Raw genomic sequence first — 14,889 nt, 5'->3', positions numbered from 1 at the left:
AAATCCCAGCTTTGCTCGCCGACCGACCAGCAGAGAACAACACAAAACCCCCTGACGGTTTTTACTCCCAAAAACGCGACCCAAAAATGCTTTTTTCACGCTCTGCTGTTGGGATGGGGACACGTCTGGCTGGGGAATGACAATGACAATTTATCAGGATGCCATCTCTGCAGGGCTGGGACAAACTGGGCAGGACTGGGACGAACTGGGCAGGGCTGGGGGCGCTCCGGAGGGCTCCTGGCTCGCAGGATTTGGGGCACTGGAGGTGCAGGAGACACCCTGGAGCCTTTTCCCCGAGGGTAGCAGCGTTCACCCCGGCGCTGCGCCCCGGCTCGGGGCCAGCCGGCGCTCGGCAGCCAGCGGATGGCACTGTTGTTGCGAGGAAACTTGGGGAAAAAAATGGGAAAAAAAGTTAAAAAAAAAAGAAAAAAAATAAATGGGGAAAAAAAAAAAAAAGCCATTTAACACTCCAGAACTGTTTGGATGGAAGTTTTCCATTGAAAACAGTTTTGCCCGAATGGAAATGTTTCACATGCACATGTCTGTTCCCCATGAATTTTTAACGGAGGGAAATGTAAATTAATCGGTTTGACTTTATAATTGCCGCGTAGCTTGGCTTCCCTTATCGGATTGAACCGCTTTATTAATTTATATGGCTGCACAATTTCAATATCATTCGTAATTTTATAGTTTTGTTTGTTTGTTTGTTTGTTTGTTTGTTTGTTTGTTTTTTATCCTAGCAATTCGAAACCTCAAACAATAAAACGGAATTGCGTTGTGGAAAAGGAAGAAACGTTTTGATTTTTTTAAAAAAAATAATAATAATAACAACTTTAAACTGCTGTCCCAGAGGAAAATATTATATTTTGTCTCGATGTTAGATGAAAATATGTTCCTGAAGAGTGAGACAGACACAAACAGGAACAGCTCCAGGATGGGATGTGGCAGCACACAGAAATCCACTCCTTTCCTCCCCGGGGGTGAACCACTGTCCATCCAAGGCCAGGCTCTGTCCCTCTGCCCCTCTGTCCCTGCTCACCAGGGGTGCTGGGAGTTGTTTTTCACACCCCCCTGCTGAAACCCAGGTCCCCAGTTAGGCCGGGACGAATTCCAGGGAGGAATTCCAGGTGAGTGTGAACACAAATGTCGTTCCAGGTCAGGACCTCCAGCTGTCCCAGAGGCCCACCACAGTTCCTGTGCTCCCCTCAGGGATGCAGAGCTGTGCTTTTGTCCCTGCAGGAGCTGCTGAGAGCCCTCTGAGGAAGCTCTGCGATAAAGGGAAGCACATCCTTTCTTGTTCTGCTCTGACACGGTTCCTTTGGTGACTGGGTCAACGCTGGAGACAGACCCAGCTCGTCTCCCTGCCCAAGCAGCAGAGTCCTCCCTCCTCCCCAAACGGGGGAGAGAAATTCACCCTGTAATATTAATAACTGTGGGGGCCTTTAATAATTAACAAAGCGCTAAGTGTGGCTGAATGTTCCTTTTCCTGATTCCAATTACGGAGCCATTTGGCCCGGGCTCAGCCGAGGGAAGTGGCAGAGCTGCAGTGCTCTAACACACACCCAGAGCCGGGAGAAATGCTCCTCCTTTGGCCCACACAGTAGATTAAATAAAGCTTTGGGCTCCGGCACTGGAGAGGCCAAAGCATCAGGTGCCGCAGAGGAATTTCTGTGCCCCAGCCATTCCAAACCTGGGGCTGCTTTAACACCAGAGGCAGCTGACAAATAACCTCACCCGGCCCGAGGTGAAATGCGAGGTTCCTTGCAGTAGGTGACAGCTGTTCGTGCCCTCGCCACCTTTCCCCGGCGCTGTGCTGAGTAGGAGTCTCCTGCTCCTGTTTTCTGCCCGAAATAGAGCTGCTGGTGCGGCTCTAACGAGAAGTTCAGCGTTTGGAAAAGCTGCCATGATCTCTGCGAGGTGATTTACAAGCCTCGGATAAATGTTGGGAGTGTTTTGCTGCACCACGGCGCCGCTCTGGCAGCGCTCCTGCTCCCCCAGACACTGCTGCTGGCAGAGAGCTCTTCAAACCTCAAGCCTCAAACCTCAAACTCTGCTTCCCGAGGGCTCTTCTGCAACCAGGAGCAAAGGGAACCAGTAAATTCCAAATTGTGGGTACCTGGGAGCTAAAGCTGGGTGATGGAGGCTGCCATGGCCTTTGCCTTCCTGCCTCTGGTTGTGCAATCCCTTCCCTTCCCTTCCCTTCCCTTCCCTTCCCTTCCCTTCCCTTCCCTTCCCTTCCCTTCCCTTCCCTTCCCTTCCCTTCCCTTCCCTTCCCTTCCCTTCCCTTCCCTTCCCTTCCCTTCCCTTCCCTTCCCTTCCCTTCCCTTCCCTTCCCTTCCCTTCCCTTCCCTTCCCTTCCCTTCCCTCCCCTCCCCTCCCCTCCCCTCCCCTCCCCTCCCCTTCCCTCTCCCCTTTCTTTTCCCCCTTTTTCCCTCTTCCATTTTTCCCCTTTTCCCCCCTTCTCCCCTCCTCCCTTTCCTTTCCCCTTTTCCTTTCCCCTTCCCAGACCTGCAGGGAGCTGATCCAGCTGCAAGCCAACCCAACAAAAAACCAAAACCAACCAGATTTTGTTGTTAGAGCTCCCCACCCGCGTCCAGATTAGCTCAGGCAATTAGAGCACCACGCCCAGAATTAATCAAAAGGGGCCTGGGGTGGTGGTGGGTCCTGTCACGTCGTGGATGTTTTTAATAATCAGAACTCTCGGAGTTCTAGTATCAGCCGTGTCCAATTCCTGGCGCAGTGTTGGGTTGGCGTGGCCGTTGCTGTGCCCTGTTTTCCAGCTGCCTGGAAGCAATTAACGAACCTCTCAGGGGATTTGCTGATTTTCAGATTGTTTTCCTCACCACTTTAAATAGGTGAGGTAGAAACGGAGCAGGGACAGGAGGGAGAAACTCCCCTGAATTACTCCCGAGTAATGAGGGATTGCAAATGGAATCTTTACCTGGGTGCAGGGAGAAAGTGGAATTTTCCTTCCTTCGCAAGCGTGGAATTTTCAGCCCAAAGCTGAAACCGGGTGTTTTATCCCCGCTATTTAGATCTGAATTTTATTTTTATGGATAAATTTCTGTGTTTCGTGGCCATCCTGTCTCAGTTCGCCACTGCCTGCAGGGTTTGTTCAGGGTCAGGCTGTGCCTCCCACAAGGGAGCCCTGCTCACCACCAGAGCCTGGGAGACAAATCGTGTTTGCCAAATGTCCTGGAAAGATTTGGGCTGGGAGAGCTCCAGCCATGGAGGAGAGCAGGGGGAAAAGAAAAAAAAAATGGCAAAATAAACCACATTTCTCAAAGGCATAATTGCAGAATTTCACAATTAACATCTACTTCATTTTGGTGCTTCAGCTTTTCAGTGAGAAAACAGCATTTTCTGCAAAAAAACGTTGCTTGAAACTGAAATTTCCATTGGAAATCTGGCTCTGATGGAAAAATCCCTGATGGATCTGTGCTGGGCCCTTCCCTGTGAAATTCCTACCAGTTTCAACAACTCAGAGTGGCGCTGGCTGGCTCAACCTGTAAATATAAATAAGAAGCACAATTGCTGTCACAATTCTGTTCTGTGGAAATATAAAACCCATATATAAATATAAATAAATATATAAAACTATATAAAATATATATAAAAATAAAAAATACAATATATTTAATATAAAATATATAAAATGTGCATTTATAAATATAAATATATATTAAAAATGAAGAATCTGGGAAGGGCGAAGCTTTGAGGATGATCTGATGATTCCAAGAGGACATTAAAAATTCTTTAGCACTCGTAGAGAAAGCCAAAAGAAAAGTTTTTCTGAGGTTTTTTTATTAAAAGAAATCCAGCAAGATCTAGATAGGAGAAGAACTCGTATTGATGGGAAACATCAAAACAAAGACGGGATTGCTCCACACGTTTTGGACATTTTGGTAAAGATGGTTTTTTGGTTCCTCCAAGCCTGTTCACCCATCTGTGATCTCTTCACACGCCATCAATTGAAAATGTTGCACCAGTAGTGAGAAAAAAAAAAAAACAAAAACCAACAGAACAAAAAACCAAAAAAACCAACCCAACAATTTGTTTTAAGGGAAAAAGCAAAAGTTGTTTGTCAAAGTGATGCAGCAGAAGAGATCGGAGTCTCCAGGAGCGCAGGAGAGGACAAAACTCGAGCTCAGAGTTCTCCAGGCTGATTCCTGAGTGTCTCAGCGCCCCTTCGCTCAGCCCCTCCCACCACTCTGGATACTCCAGAAGGAACCAAATCCAAACTGAATATTTTACCTGCAGGAATTCCAGCAGAATCCTGGTTTCTCTCTCACTCTGAGTGTGAGGAGCAAAGTTCAGGTCCCTGCTCTTACCTTCAGGCTCCCACAGCCCCAGAAAAGGGAAAACCAGGTGAGCTTTTGTCTCGTGTTTTGACCAGAAATTCCAGCCCACACTTAGCCAGTTTTTTTCACTAAAATTCATCAAAACCAGCCCTTTTGTTCCTGAAAAACGCTTTTTGTAAGAAAATACTCAACCAGCTTCGCTCTGGGGACTGTGGCATTAACTGTAAATAGTAATTATGAGGAGAGGATTTTAAAAAATTCTCTGCAGGTTCTGATTAGGATAAAGACCTCGATTAAACTTGCCTGAAAGGCTGGAAAACGTTAGTTAAATTCTCTGATGTGCTTTGTTATGTCTGTTTCTTGGCCATGAAGACCCTGGAAAAGAAGGGGATTAGCAGGAAATGCAAACCAGAGGGGGGAAAAATTGCTCTTTAGGAGAAATCTGAAATGATTACACCAAATTTCCAAATTTCTCCTTTCTTTAATTTTGAAATCTGTGGCAAAACAAGATGTTTTGCCTCAGTTTTCTTGTCCTTTTTTGAAAATTCCTTTTCAAAAGCCACAAGAAGGTGCAGGCCACCACCACGGGAAGTCAGGAGATTCCGGAGGAAAGGCATTTTTAGGATAATCAATGAAAAATAATCCAGGAGCAAAAATAAAAACGCCGAGGAGGCGGAGGGTTCATCTTCAATACTGATCTCTCCTCCCTGCAGAGCCTTGCTCCCACCTTATCAATATTTTAGGGAAAGAAAGAGAAACCTTGTGCAGCTGCAGAGGCAATTTGGAGGGATTAATAATTTATCCTGTTTTGAGCAAAGCTTTCAGCAGGTGCTGGAATCACTTAATCACAGGGGGGTGACCTGCAGAGTTCCCCCTTTTCCCATGGCTGAAACTGGAATGAAGGTCCTGGGAATTCTTCCGTTGCAATTCCAGCCACAGAAGGTCACACGCTTTGCCTAAAACAGGAAAAAAAAAAAAAATAAAAAAAATCAGGTCTAGGATGGAAAAATGTCATTTTTTTCCTTCTGGTTCCTTTCACTTGGTGATGGAATAGGGTCTGAATTTGGCTCAATGATTAAAATGTCTGATTAACTCAGAATTTGGGCTCTGCAGGAAATTTGGACAATTCCACGTTGATTTTCAGTCTAGAGTGGAAAGAGCCATGTGGATTGGAAATTTCTCTCCAGAATATCCCCCTCACCGAGAATTTTATTGAAGTGAAGAAGAACAGGAAACCTCCAGCTGCCACTCAGAAATCAACCCAAAACTTAAATTCCTTAAAGCCTTTAAAACATGTGGGATTTTTTGGGTTTGTTTTTTTTGTTTTTCCCCCATTGCTAAAGGAAACCTATTTAAAACATTTCCTTTCTGGTGTTGTTCAGCGAAATTTCCTTGTGGTGATGACGTTGAATGGAACATTTGGCTTAAACAAACCAGGTGTGGAAACATCACCTGGGAGCTGGGGAGACTTTTTCCTTCATTTCCTTTTCCCCCCCTTTTTCCCCCTTTTCCCCCTTTCCCCCCCTTTTTCCCCTTTTTTTTCCCTTTCTCCCCCCCTTTTTCCCCTTTTCCCCACTTTTTTCCCCTTTTCCCCTCCTTTCCCCCTTTTCCCACCCTTTTTCCCCCCTTTCTCCCCTTTTCCCTCAGGGACAGGAAAGAAACCCCCTCCCTACCTCCCTGTCTGGGATCGCAAACGTTCTCCTGGCCACGGGGAAGTGCTCTGGTGTCCCACACACCCAAACTGCAAATGGATCCAGAGCCCAGTGAAAAAGGGGTGGAAAACACAAAATTTAGATTTATTTAAGTTTTTTTTTCTTTTCAGTCAGAAGGTTCCAGCTTTGGGCCTCAGTGCTGGGCAGGTTTCTGCAGCACTTGTCACAGGTAATACTGGAAATCTATTCCTGACTGAGCTGTAAATAATTGCTGCCAGGATGCCATCGTGGTGCTGATGAATATTTCTCCAACACAAGAGAAACAGCGTGTTGATTCTTGAACCACAGAAAGCTATAATTGTAATTTAAAATCTGGCGTGTTGTTTAAAATACTAAATTCTTTATCTTTTCAGAGTCTTTATAATTATACATCTAAGCCATCGCTCTGAACACATTTGCAAGTGTTGTTCCATTTTTAAAATCTTCCCCGATTTAAATATCAAGGCCCGAGAGAAAAAATGAAATTTTAAAAAAAAAATCCTACCTGCACAGAAAGCAAAGCCCATTCTCTTTCAAAGCTATTCATTCCTGTTATAGTCACAAGGAAAAAAAATTTTTAAAAAAAAGAGTTATAAAATTATAACACTTATTTGAAATGTCTTTTCTCACACAATAGCAAATGTTCCTGCTCCTCCTCTCACTATAAAACATATCAAATACTCTTTTTTTTCCTGAAATCATAGAAGTGCTGGTGGGGAAAAAAAAAAAAAAAACAAAACCCACAGAATATTAAAACTTCTCAGCTTCAGAGATGCCAAACTGTTATCAAGGACTGTGAGAGGGTATAAATTTTCAGAAATATTGAAAGGAAAAGAGGGAGGGGGGGAAAAAAAAAGAAACCCAAGCTTTGACATTAACGAGATGATAACAGCCATTGGCTCCTGTTCACACCCCAGAATTTCAGCAGAGAGATAATCAGCCTTTCAGAGATGGCTCTGACATGGATCAGGCTCTGATCTTTGGCCTGACTGTTATTATCTGGAGTTATGCACTGGAAGAGTTTTGACAAAAAAAAAAAAAAAATAATAATCCCCCCCCGAGTGGTGAAATCACAGAGCCCTGAATTAGCTCTGCTCTCCTGTGATGTCTGGATGTGAGCAGAGCTCTTGAAAATCCAGAGCTTTTGAAAGTTTGGGAGGCTGGAGGATCTCTGTGGCGCTGGTCTCAACAGGAGACGTCCTGCCGGGAGGGGAAAAAAGGGAACCAGACATTGCTCTACTCCAGAAAGTGTTGCGGCTTCCTGCTCTAAAGTGGGATTACAGGCGTGGAAGGTGTTGCCAGAGCCTGAGGGCTCGTAAAGTAATTGTCGTGTCATTTCTAGCAGTGGCAAGCAGGAGCCAAAAAAAGCAGTGGGGAGAAGACCTGCACGGGAGGGAAAGGTGGCTGGGAAAATCCCCTGGGTGGCTGGGAAAATCCCCTGGGTGTTTGTGAGGAGCCTGGGGCTCGCTGCTGCCCAGCACGGATTTTGTGACGGCTGCATTTGGGGCTCAGGTTCAGCCTTCACTGACACAAGAGACAGCCCAAGGAATATCCCAAGAGTTGTTTGCGTGGTCCTGGTACAACCTGCTGATGCCGTTTGACACCACAACGACACAGACTCCAAACTTCAGGAGGCTGAAAATGACTCCTTGATTTCTGGGATGTGTCTCCCTTTTATACTATTTCCCACAGACCAGTTGGATTGGTGACACAAAGACAAACCTCTTCACTCACACTGGTCAGAGCAGAGGGACAGCAAGGAGAAGTCCCTCCCAGGGAAAGGGATGAATAACAAAGGTACAGCTACAAAAACATTTCTCCTGTTGACAGAAAATTCCCTGGGAAAGGAATTTCAGAAAAACAAAACACCTCAGGCACGGAAGCAAGGCTACAACCTGTGTGGTTTAGACCAGCTGGAAGAAGAGAAAACACCACCACGCTGGGCTTAAAGAGAAATTCTTTCCGAGTTCTGGTGCGTCTGAGCAGTTTATGGCAATAAACCGAAATGGTCCTACAGTGACATGCTGGATGGCTGAGGAGAGGAGACGTAATGATTCTGGACAGCAGCTGCCAGGGTTAAGAAACTTATTTGTTCCATTGGTTTATGGCACAGACTAGTAGTATTTTATTGTCAAACAGAATTAGTTTTATATCAAGAAGAGTGATTACTTGGGTTCACTGTGTTTGAGATTAAACTTGATGATTCCATGTCCATTATTGATTTAGGCTTTACATTCAGAGCAGCGGCGGTTTATATTTTACTTAAGGGGATTTGATCACAGTAGATGGAGCCTTCGACGGTTTCTGCAAATAAATTAGTAAAGTTGCTCTGCCTTTTACAGTAACTGCAGGAGAAAAGTGAAAGGGGGTTTAGTTCAACAAAAAAAAAAGTGCAAAAAGAAGATGGCAAAACCGCTGCTGAGCTTTTGCAGAGTGCAGGGGATGTGGTGACACCTCAGGGCGGGGAGCAGAAAGGCAGGAACCACCTGAGGATGCTCAGCCGGTGGCAGGTGGCAGCTCCAGAGATGACACAGGATGGACAAAGGGCTGCCAGAACCTCAGTGCACTTCATCTCCCCTAATTTATCCTGGAAGGAGAGAGGGACATCCAAGGGGTTTTTCAGGGTCGGAGGAGGGCCGGGTGTGGGCGGGATCGGTAGGAGAAAAATGTGTGAAGTGAGCGATACCTGTGGGAAATGGATTTGTAGGGAATTCCCAAAGCCTGGCAGAAGGCTCACCCAGCCTTGTGCACCTGTGTGCAAACTCTGAGATGAAGTGTGGGACTGAGAACGGCCACGGGACAGGACAGACATTGCTGAGAGAGAAATGGAACTGGGAACGAGTTTCAAATGATGGCCTTGCAAATAGACCAGATGTTTTGGAGAGAAAGAACTAACAAAGATTTATTGTAGTAGGACCCATGAGGGGTATTTTTAATAAAAGATTGGTTTAGAAGCAGCAGCAGCATTGTGTGGCCAAAGCTGACAGGCCCAAAAACACTTATAATGTATTGTAATTAGGAAATATTTTGGCTTCTGATTGTGATGGTGTGAATTGTAACATCTGCACCGTCTCACCCTTCACATGAGACTGAAAATGGAATAAAAGTCTTTAAAACGCCTCTCAGGAGCCCCATCTCTGGGTCAGAAAAAGGGTTTTTCCAGCAATACCTGTCACTAAAAATGTCCCCTCCATAAACTCCATAAATCAGACAGAGGGTTGGAGCAGGAGGGACCAGCCAAGGGTCTGGGTCCTGCTCTGCTGCTGGAAATCTGCAGCCACGAGAAGGGTTTGTGGCCAGGCAGGGCTCAGCTCCTGTGGGCAGCAGAGCATTCCTGCAGCAGGAATGTCCTGGGAGCTCTCCTGTCCCCATCCAGCCCCAAACGTCGTTCCTACGGGGTGGCGATTTAGGGGACAAACCTTGTTTGTGCTCTGCTCCCTGTAAGGAACACAGGGCACAGAGAGCCGGGCACTTGTTGCAGTCAAACATTCCCAGGCACCACGATGGATGGCAGCTGGGGCTGCTCAGGGCTCAGGAAATGATGTTTCCCCTTCTGTACCGGCGGTTCTCCGCTCTCTGCAGCGTTTGGTTCATTAGGGACACAACAAAGCCCGGCTCTGCAGCCTCCCCCAGGGTCAGCTGTTTACTGCCTCATTGTTTTTTTCCCCGAGTTTCAATTAGTGCCCTTTGCCTTTTGTCCTTTTGCTGAAAGACACGGAGGGAAACCTGGCTCCATTTCCTCTGCTCCTTCCCTTGCAATGCTCACAAAACGTTGTTAAAGCTTCTCCTGAGAGCCTGGGGCTGCTGGAGGCTCAGCAGAGCAGCTCCCAGCTCCCTCCATCACCTGCTGGCCATTGCCTGCTCCTTGCCTTGCCCTGGGGCACCCAGGACCGGGACAGCTCTCCTGTAAGCTCTGGTTTGTGCCTGAGGTGATTTGGGTTTCTGAAATTCCTTTCCCAGGGAATTTTCTGTCAACAGGAGAAATGTTTTTGTAGCTGTACCTTTGTTATTCATCCCTTTCCCTGGGAGGGACTTCTCCTTGCTGTCCCTCTGCTCTGACCAATGTGAGTGAAGAGGTTTGTCTCTGTGTCACCAATCCAACTGGTCTGTGTTGAATGGTATAAAAGGGAGACACATCCCAAAAAGAAACCATTCAAACTGACCATTCACTTGGATTCATGCCGTGCAATTAATCCCCTGCTGTTGTTTTAGCAAGGACTCTTCCCTGAGAGAAATCCCCCTCTGCCCAAGGCCTGGGGTGGCCTCCAGCAAACAACATCCAGCAAACACAGTGCCTGTCTGTGCAACAACAGCAGGGGATTAATTGTAGGGCACGAATCCAGGTGAACGGTCAGTTTGAATGGCTCCAAAGGCTTTGTGTGGAGTCACATCCAAATTTTCATCTTGAAATGTGGTCGGGAGTGGAGGCAGAAGGCAGCCCCAGGGGCTGGTGCGTCTCTGGGCAGGGACTCGGTCAGCTCCTGAGGCAGCTCCCTCACAAACCCCACCACACTGACCACAGCATCCTCCCATTTTTGGGGTCGTTGTGTTGCACACACCCAGCTGCAGCCCCGGTGACATTTCCTGACTGATCTCAGGGTGCTTTGGGCTCCAGCAGGGTGTCACAGCTTGGTGGCCACAGCAGCAGTTCTCAGGGTCGGTTTTTTTTTTCCTCTGGAGCCTGACTTTTCTGCTGTCTCTGTGTCACACACAGGGACCTTCAGGACACTGAAATAACGTCAGTTTGGGCAGAGAGCAAGAAACAAAGAGCCACACCATGGGAATGTGTGTGTGTGTGTGTGTGTGTGTGTCCTGGGCTTTGTTTTTGTGACACCATCACACGGGGCACTCAGTGCCATCAGCCTTTGTCAAAACGGCCCAGGGCTTTTCGTTTTAAACCCCTACTGATTAAAAAAAAAAAGAGAATTCCTGCAGATAATTCCACGGTATAAAGAGTGTATTCCGCTCTGCCTACCACAGGTTTAAATTGGAGGATTAAAAATATCCATTCTTCATTTCCACTAAATCCTAAGCTCCTTATTTGGGTTTTTTGTATCACCAGATCCCATTGTTTCAATAGACTGACCCAAGATTACCAGGAGGGATGAGACAAGCCCTCATCTGCATTGGTTTGGAAATCCTGATGCTGGTACATATGTTTTTGGAGGTGAGTAACACTGTGCTGCCCTCTGAGAGCTTCAGAACGGGTCTCAACACATCACCCACTTTGCTTTAATTTCTTAAGCCAGCTGCCTCTCTCAATAAGACAGCTCAATTTTATTCCCCCAGTGACTCAACTTTTGCAGAGTGGATCACTGGAATAGAGAAGGGAAGGGAATACAAAGTTATGCTGCGAGGAGGGCATGGAAAGGGTGCAGAAATTTGCTGATTTTTCACACTGGCTGCATCTCCAGTGCCCAGAACGTCCTGAGCCCCACCAGCCCTGCACGGTGTCCCGGGCACAGGAGCTCTGAGCACCCCTGGAGCTGGAGGAGCTGCTGAGGGGGAGCAGCAAGGGAACACTGGGCTTGTGGAATTCCAGGATTTCTCCAAGCCCCCAGCAGCCAGACCCGGCTGTAATTGTCTGTGTCTGCTCCCGGCTCAGCCCAGCTCCTAACAAGACCAGTGGGAGTTTCTGCTGAGACAGCCTTCAGGATTTGGCCTATTTAATTTGCGACAAATACCACTCTGCGGGTCTCCTGCCTGCCAAATCCTGAGGGCTCCCTTTTTTTTTTTTTTGGAGACAAAAAAACCCCAGCTGTGTTTGTTGGGCTGTTTCTTTCCCAGACGAGTGCAGGTCATTATTTCCAGTCACACAGTGCACAGGTATTGGTGGTTCAAATGTACCCCTTGTCAGGGGTTTTGTGCAGTTCAGTGTGTTTGTGTTTGGATAAAATAGGATTTTTTGGGGCAGTTCAGTGTGTTTGTGTGTGGATAAAATAGAATTAAAGGCAGATTTTCTGTAAAAGGTCTTTGATACCTTCAGTTGCCCTGAACAGAGCACTGGGTGTGAGTAAAGCCACTGGCAGCCCTTAGATGCTGCTGCCCCAGAAACGGCCAAACCGACCAGAGCTGCCAGGACACAAAAAAAGTTTCATTTTTATGAACATTTCTTATGTCGGTGTTTAGGACACCAAGTGGGGACAGACAAATCTGTGCCTGAAGCACACCCAAGGACTGGTTCTCTCAGGCACTTCCTAAATCACCTTTTTCACCCCGTTTCTCCAATTGGCTTTATATAAAAACACATTTCAACGCATTCAGAAATCACAACAGCGCTCATTAAATCGTGCAGGTGATGTTAAATTTCTCCCCTTGGCGCAAAGGCAGCCCTTGGCTTTGTGGTAGGTTTGGACAGCCAGATCTCAGGTGTGGGCCAGCTCAAACCAGCCAAAGGAGAAGGAGGCACCTCCTGAGGCTGATCCGCAATTCCTGAGCTAGCAGCGGGCTCTGGCTTTCCAGCTCTGCCAGAATTTCCAACACCTGGAGCAAAAAACCGAGGCTCAGATTTCCTTTTTTAGCATCAACAAGACACTTTCCGGCAGCTCTTACGATGAGCTCAGCGGTCGCTTAAGGATTTTGAGGCTCCTGGAGTCTGATGGGAGCTTTAGAGAATTCAGAAGAGTGAATCCAATGTCTGACCTGTGGTGATTCCCTCGGGGGGAGCTCAAGGGACAGGGTTGGTTTGTTCCCTTTCCCTTTAAATCCGAGCATGTTCTTTGCAGGGCATTGATGATTTGGGGTGTTCACTGTTCGTTTGGGATGTCCACTGCTCATTTGGGATGTTCACTGCTCATTTGGGGTGTTCACTGCTCGTTTGGGGTGTTCACTGCTGATTTGGGGTGTTCACTGCTCGTTTGGGATGTTCACTGCTCATTTGGGATGTTCACTGCTCGTTTGGGATGTTCCCTACTCATTTGGGGTGTTCACTGCTCGTTTGGGGTGTTCCCTGCTCGTTTGGGGTGTTCGCTGCTCGTTTGGGGTGTTCACTGCTCGTTTGAGGTGTTCCCTGCTCGTTTGGGGTGTTCACTGCTCGTTTGGGATGTTCACTGCTCGTTTGGGATGTTCACTGCTCGTTTGGGGTGTTCCCTGCTCGTTTGGGGTGTTCACTGCTGATTTGGGGTGTTCCCTGCTCGTTTGGGATGTTCACTGCTCATTTGGGGTGTTCACTGCTCTTTTGGCATGTTCACTGCTCATTTGGGGTGTTCCCTGCTCGTTTGGGGTGTTCGCTGCTCATTTGGGATGTTCACTGCTCGTTTGGGGTGTTCACTGCTCATTTGGGGTGTTCACTGCTCGTTTGGGGTGTTCACTGCTCGTTTGGGATGTTCACTGCTCGTTTGGGGTGTTCACTGCTCGTTTGGGATGTTCACTGCTCGTTTGGGGTGTTCACTGCTCGTTTGGGGTGTTCCCTGCTCGTTTGGGGTGTTCCCTGCTCGTTTGGGGTGTTCCCTGCTCGTTTGGGGTGTTCACTGCTCGTTTGGGGTGTTCCCTGCTCGTTTGAGGTGTTCCCTGCTCGTTTTGGGGTGTTCACTGCTCACTCTCGGTGCAGGGGAAGGATGACAGAGCTGCAGCAGCCTTTGTGGGGAGCGCTGGCTGGAACCCTTGGGCTGTTCGGGATTTGCGTTGCTCTGAGGAAGGAGACACACAAGAAACTCACACATTTGGGGACCCTGCTGATTCCTGCTCACCTGGCAGGGGCACGTCACCCTCAGCCCGGCCAGCAGCTCACCCTGACCAGCATTAAACGAAATGGTTTAATCAGCTTTTTTTTTAAAAAAAAACCAACCACATGAACATTGTGTTTATTTCTCCAGCAAAATCTGTTTCTTTCAGTCTTTCATTTGCTTCCCTTCTGAAGACTCAAGTCTTTATTTGAGACATCTGCCTATAGAAAATAAGTTGTTGTTTTTTTTAAAGGGCACAATAAAAGATGAAAACCGAAGCTTGAATAACTTAATCAGCATACAAATTACACGGATATAAAAGTTCTGTTTCATTGTCTTAACTTACAGTTTATTTTGTACAGAATTCATTATGTTATACATCTAAGACTTATTATATGGTATAAATATCTCGGGTGTGATGTATATACATATCCAGTGTGATAATTCATCAATTAATGTATGCGTTTCACAATACACTCTCGTGTATTTCAATGTAGTGCACATGATTTATAGTCCATAAAAGAGCACATCCGCTATGAAAAAAAAAATCTGCATTTCAGTCAGAGGGGGTTTTTTAATTCCACCTTGCAAGACAAGGGTTTTCTCCGTCTCACAATGGGCTCTTTGCACTGTGTATGGCTGTAAGGTCTTCTTGTACATTCCCCAAGACGAGTTAAAGGACCAGCAGCTCCAAACGTGAACCTGGGAGTGCTGGACAGTGGAAGGAGAGCTGGGCAGGGTCCCCAAGGGGTGACAAAGGGGCAGAGCCAGCCCTGCGAGCTGGGCAGGGTCCCTAAGGGGTGGGACAGGGTCTATAAGGGGTGAGACAGGGTCCATAAAGGGTGAAAAAGGTACACAACCAGCCCTGCGAGCTGGGCAGGGTCCCTAAGGGGTGAAAAGGGGGCACACCCAGCCCTGAGAGCTGGGAAAGGTCCATAAAGGGTGAAAAAGGGGCGCAGCCAACCCCAAGATTGGGGCAGGGTCCTTAAGGGGTGAAAACAGGGCACAGAGATTGGGGCAGGGTCCATAAGGGGCAGAACCAGCCCCGAGACTGGGGCAGGGTCCATACGGGGCACAGCCAACCCCAAGATTGGGGCAGGGTCCCCAAGGGGCACAGCCAGCCCCGAGCTGGGCCCTGTGGCAGCAATGAAACAAAAGGTTCTGCACACATGGGAACCTCCAGCTCTTCCCTCCCCGTGCCCTGCGGGCCCAGGCTGGGCTGCCACCCCTCTC

This window comes from Chamaea fasciata, unplaced genomic scaffold (genome assembly GCF_029207755.1).
Source record: "Chamaea fasciata isolate MVZ Bird 193981 ecotype frontalis unplaced genomic scaffold, bChaFas1.0.hap1 SCAF_18, whole genome shotgun sequence".
In the NCBI taxonomy this organism is placed as follows: Eukaryota; Metazoa; Chordata; class Aves; order Passeriformes; family Sylviidae; genus Chamaea; species Chamaea fasciata.
Note: the sequence above shows the minus strand (reverse complement) of the source record.